The following is a 6,000-nucleotide window of genomic DNA, read 5'->3' on the forward strand; positions in this document are numbered from 1 at the left end:
AAAGTACTGAATATGACGTCACTTATTTATGTGTGAATGTTTAATAATTAAAGTCAGTCATATATCCACAAACACAACAAGCTGAAAGTCAGTGATATATGTATATGTATGATATAATGTGTATGATATATGTATATGTATGATATATGTATATGTATGATATATGTATGTGTATGATATATGTATGTGTATGATATATGTATATGTATGATATATGTATGTGTATGATATATGTATATGTATGATATATGTATATGTATGATATATGTATAGCCTTTGAATTGGGACAGCCTTCGTCGCGTCGCTCTGATGTAATCGGCCTTAAAATGCGGCCTTTAAGGCTGCAGACCCTGAATTGGGATTAATTGAATAACTTATTTAAGGTCTGGGCAAAAATCACCTCCATGCGAGAGTTCTAAGAATAAAACCACTGCTGACCAAGAACACCACAAAGGCTCATCTCACATTTGCCATAAAACATGTAGTTTATCCCCGAGGTAAGGAACGCCAGGACTGCCATAATGAATCAATTAAATACACCATATTTAATTACATAAATATTTACAACACATGTAATTAATTAATTATTGACAGTTTTAATTAATTATTGACACATTTAATTAATTAATAACACATTTAAATAATTATTGACAGTTTTAATTAATTATTTAATGATTTATTTATTTAAGTACTTGTACTTGATTATGCCCCGAAGATACAACGAAGAAGAAAAGAATATGCGGCAGCGAAGAAGGTGCTTAAGGGCTTCCTCTTTGCTCTTTAAATGCTTTGCTTCTTTTTTTGATTTTTATGCTGATTTTTTCTTTTTTCAAGGTTCAAGGTTCTTTATTTGTCACATGCATAGTTATACAAGTATAACACACAGTGAAATGTGGCCTGACACGCTCCTCGACATGTGCAAAAATTTGGGGGGGGGGGGGGGGGGGGTTGTAGAGGAAGAACATTTTATATATATATATACATATAGTATATACACTGGGTGAATGTGCAGTAGTAGCAGCAAGCAGGTGAATTCTGTACATTAATATGAATAGACATCTGACTATTTTACAGGATAGACAATATAAACATATTTAAAATTAAAGGAATTGAAATGTACATTGTGCCTTGGTTTAGTGTCTGGAAGAGTCCTGTCTCAGTCAGTTATAGATGATGTGAGAGGGCGGGTGTGTGTGTTTAGGGCACGGATGGCTTGGGGATAGAAGCTCCTCTTGAGTCTCTCTGTCCTTGCCCGGAAGATGCGGAACCTTCTACCAGATTGCAGAAGTTGGAACAGTTTGTTGCCAGGATGGGACGGGTCCTTCAGTATCTGCTCTAGTCCGGCATCTCCTGGTGTAGGTGTCCTGAAGCGGGGGGAGAGCAATCCTGCAGCAGCGTTCTGCTGTACGGATCACTCTCTGGAGAGCTTTTTGGTCCTTCACACAGCTGTTCCCAAACCACGATGTCATGTTCTGTGTGAGGATGCTCTCCACAGCGCCTGTATAGAAAATCCTGAGGATCTTTGGAGAGACCCTGAACTTCCTCAGTTGTCGAAGGTGATACAGGCGCTGCCTAGCCTTTTTGGTCTGGACCTGAATGTGGGCAGCCCATGTCAGGTCTGAGGAGATGTGGACACCAAGATACTTGAAGGACTACACCCTCTCCACTGGAGCTCCATTGATGATAATGGGCTTGTAGTCTCTGTGCTGACCCCTTCTGAAGTCCACCACCAGCTCCTTGGTCTTGCTGACGTTCAGCTGGAGGTGGTTGTCCTGGCACCACGATGCCAGATTCTTCACTTCATCCATGTAGGCCGCCTCATCGTTGTTGGAGATGGCACCCAACACCACTGTGTCGTCAGCAAACTTCACAATGGTGTTGGAGCCATGGGTGGCCACACAGTCTGAAGTGTAGAGGGAGTAGAGCAGTGGCGAGAGGACACATCCCTGAGGTGCTCCTGTGGTGATGCTGTTGGAGAAGCACCTGCCCACCCTCACCACCTGAGTTCTGCCAGTGAGGAAGTCCAACACCCATGCACACAGACGGCTGTTAAGTCCCAGATCCCTCAGCTTTGTGAACAGTCTGCAGGGCACTATTGTGTTAAACGCTGAACTGTAATCAACAAACAGCATTCGCACATAGTTACCCTGTTTCTTGTCCACGTGGCTGAGTGTGGTGTGTAGGACGTGGGCGATGGCATCCTCTGTGGATCTGTTGGATCTGTAGGCGAACTGCAGCGGATCTGTGGTGTCTGGGATGGAGGAGGAGATGATGTTCTTCAGCAGCCTCTCAAACACCTTCATTACTACCGAGGTCAGTGCAACTGGCCGGTAATCGTTCAGGGATGAGGGTTTGCTGTTCTTGGGCACAGGGATGATGGTGGATCTTTTGAAGCATGTGGGGACCACAGACTTCGCCAGGGACTCGTTGAAGATGTAAGTGAACACACCTGCTAGCTGGTCAGCACAGCAGCGCAGCAGACGGCCGGTGATGCCGTCTGGCCCCGCCGCTTTCCTTGTGTTCACTCTCCTCAGTGCCGCTCTGACGTCATGCTCCGCGATGCTGGTCACCGGTCTCTCGCTGATGACGTCACTGTCCTCGGTAGTCATGCGGTAGATAGCATTAGCCGCCTGGTTAACCTCGAAACGGGCGTAGAACTGATTCAGCTCGTTGGTGAATGCAGAGTCGGCATTGATCGGCGCAGTGTCCCTGGCTTTGTAGTCCGTAATGGTGCGTAGTCCGTGCCACATACTCCGTGTGTCGCCCTGGTGGAAGCGGGACTCCACACGTTCCCGGTACCGGCGTTTGGCATCTCTCACCGCGCGCCGCACGCCGTATGAGGCCGCTTTGTAGGCGCTCATATCGCCAGTGGCGAGACCCGCGTTGTAGGAGGCGGTCCTGGCATTTACTGCAGTGCGGATCGATCTGTCCATCCACGGTTTCTGGTTTGGGAATGTGGTGACTCTCGCAGTGGGGATAATCTCCTCCGCTAGCATATTGACGAAGCATACTGCTACTTCCGTAAACTCGTTGATGTCGACTGCGCATGCTCTGAACATGTCCCAGTCGACGTCGTTGAGTGCGTCCTGTAGCGTAGCTTCTGATTGGGCAGTCCACCGTTTTACCTCCCTCGTGGTCACGTCTTCCCTCCGTATGCTTTGTTTATACTGGGGAATGAGGAAGATGGCGTTGTGCGTATGAGCTTACCTGCGATAGCTTCTGGACACTTATAGATCATCAGGACTAAAGTGTTCTTAACAGAAACAGCAACATTTTTATAGTTACCTTATCCTCAACGCAGGCATCTGTTCAAAGCAAATGGATTTAATTTTAACAAGTCAGGGGTGAAACTGTTCACCTCCAACTTGTTTTATTCCATACGTCATCCATCTGTGCTTGGTGCCAAGACTGAGATAAACGAGGAGTTATCTCATAAAGAGGAACAAACAGTACTCCAAGAACAGACAAAGCCCAGCAGAAACCTTGAGGAGGAGCTCCATCTGCCCCCACCCGGGAAGAGCCTCAGAAAGGAGAGACATCTGAGGCAAGAAGAGGGGTCCCTATTTGCCTCCAACTCTCTCAACAACACCAACGACCAGGACAAGGGACCACGACCTTCCCCAGTCCCCCAAACCCCTGACAGGCCATCACCCTCCTCCCCCTCCCTTTCTCCCTCCTCCCCACACCTGAAATTCACTGAGGAGATGATGGAGCCGGTCAATGCTGGGCTCAGATCTACCCCCCGGCCCAATCCCTTTTTGTCCCCCATAAACCCCCCACCAGAGCGGCCAAAGGTTCGCCATCGAGCCCCACCCTCAACAGAGCAATCGAAGTCACATTGCCCAGCCTCGCCCCCCTTAGTTCCTCCTTACCACCTTCATGCTCTGTCTCCGCAGTCTGATGTGTGATGTGTGAAGGGTCCGGGCTGTGAGGATTATGGCAGTGGTGACTTTTCCCAGGAGAAGCTGGGACCCTGTTTACTAGAAGGTTTTAAAATCTCTGTACTTTTAGGTGACAGGAGACATGTGGCCTGGTCAAAACACAGAGAGCTGCACTCTAAAAGATCTTTAAACATAGTAAACATACCTTGTGTGCCACAGACTGCTCCCAAACACGAGGGGACAAGTAATACCTCTAAAACACTTAAGTTGGCTTTATTAAACATTAGATCTCTAGCTGGGAAAACATTTTTAATTAATGATTTAATCACTGAGCACAGCCTTGATTTTATGTTTTTAACTGAAACTTGGTTGGACCAAAGTAACAGTGGAGCTGTTCTCATCGAGACGACCCCTCCTAACTACAGTTTTATCAGTGAGGTCAGGGCGAGCAGGAGAGGAGGAGGGGTTGCTGTCTTATTTAATGAATCATTTCAATGTAAGCAGCTATCTCCTGGAAGTTGTCAGTCTTTTGAATATTCAATTCAATTCAATTTTATTTATATAGCGCCAAATCACAACAAAAGTCGCCTCAAGGCGCTTCATAGATACAGAGAAAAACCCAACAATCATATGACCCCCTATGAGCAAGCACTTTGGCGACAGTGGGAAGGAAAAACTCCCTTTTAACAGGAAGAAACCTCCGGCAGAACCAGGCTCAGGGAGGGGCGGGGCCATCTGCTTCGACCGGTTGGGGTGAGAGAAGGAAAACAGGATAAAGACATGCTGTGGAAGAGAGACAGAGGTTAATAACAGATATGATTCAGTGCAGAGAGGTCTATTAATACATAGTGAGTGAGAAAGGTGACTGAAGAAGAAATAATGCATCCTTTTGTTGGTGTTAGCGAGTGTGCAGATCAGCCATCACTGATTCAGTTCACCCTAGTTAACATTCGTTCCATAATGAACAAAAAGTCTTTCGGGTCATGGTGGAGGACTTGATGCTGAGATTCAGAAGCAGACTGATGAACTCTGAAAGAGGAGTCCTTTCATCTCCTCTACCTGCTCAGAGCAGCCATCTGTGCCACATGTTTGTGAAATGTCCTCCAGTGATTGATGACAATCAGAGCAGACTGGTTCCTCCACACCAGTCAGCCAGGAAGTCATTGACTCAGACACCAGAGTGGAGCTCACCTTCCATTTCAGCCTCCCAGCCTTTGGAGCCTTTCCCACCCTGAACACAAACTGTTTTAGCTCCATCAGAAGAGTTTCTTTCACCCAGCACACTGACTCTTCATCATCTTTCTGTGTTATTGAATCTGTTAAACTGTGTCTCAGATTCACCTCTTGCTAAAAGTCTACTTTCCCATACCAGCCCCTTCAGGTCTTGGCTTTGCTGGATGCCCATCCAGATGTGCAAGTTTCATGTACAGTGTCTTGAAGACGTATTTGTACCTCTTGAACCTGTAAAGTGTGGTGTGAATCTGTATTCAGCTCTCATTACATTTTATGTTTCCTACTGTTGCGAAATCAGTTTTACCCCGGTTCTTTTTATTCCTCGAGCATCCAGAGACGGCACCGGACTCAGTAGTCATTTTCACAAAACTTTATTCATCTTTACTCATCTTCATTTATCCTCATTTAAGCATGCATCTTCTAGAAGGCCGGTGCCCCTCTGCAAAATCTTCACCCCTTTGTTAGTTACAGCCAGCTTTATAGAGGCATCCCCATCATAAACCCCCCACGGTGTGCTGCAAACTCTGTGTCTGTGTCTATGTGAGTGCTCGTGTGTGGCTGTGTACGCATACCTGTATGTATGTGTGTGCAGGTCAGTGAGTGTGCGTGACAGTTAAAACACTGTGGGTGCAGGTGACTCCCTAGAGGTCATAAAACCCATCTCCCTTCCAGACCACAGGTATCCAGGTCAAATGTTGAGACCGTGCACAGTTCAACTGGGGGAGGGGTCTTCTACAATCGACTCCTAAGTTCATGACACAATCAGGCCTTTATTACATTGAGGGCAGTGTCAGTGTCTCTACAATAGTTCTACATTATGTTAACACATTTCTAAACTCTAAAATCAGCTAAACACTCCTACACTACCTTCTCCCTTTATCTGCTG

The 6,000-nt window shown here is 46.3% G+C and overlaps 2 protein-coding genes and 1 long non-coding RNA gene across 3 annotated transcripts in view; 1 reads left to right on the forward strand and 2 right to left on the reverse strand.

The window, feature by feature from the left end:
* Positions 1-6,000, reverse strand: part of LOC146672933 (uncharacterized) — a 405,352-nt gene that overhangs the window by 295,847 nt on the left and 103,505 nt on the right. The gene's annotated exons all lie outside the window — the stretch shown is intronic.
* The window catches only part of LOC146672937 (uncharacterized), a 339,553-nt gene that overhangs the window by 256,559 nt on the left and 76,994 nt on the right, over positions 1-6,000 (forward strand). The window lies entirely within an intron of this gene.
* LOC146672952 (CST complex subunit CTC1-like) overlaps positions 1-6,000 on the reverse strand; it is a 51,795-nt gene that overhangs the window by 19,534 nt on the left and 26,261 nt on the right. The gene's annotated exons all lie outside the window — the stretch shown is intronic.

Source organism: Rhamphochromis longiceps, linkage group LG3 (genome assembly GCF_057381845.1).
Source record: "Rhamphochromis longiceps isolate RC_006_pf linkage group LG3, R_longiceps_female_GT1.1, whole genome shotgun sequence".
NCBI classification, from domain to species: domain Eukaryota; kingdom Metazoa; phylum Chordata; class Actinopteri; order Cichliformes; family Cichlidae; genus Rhamphochromis; species Rhamphochromis longiceps.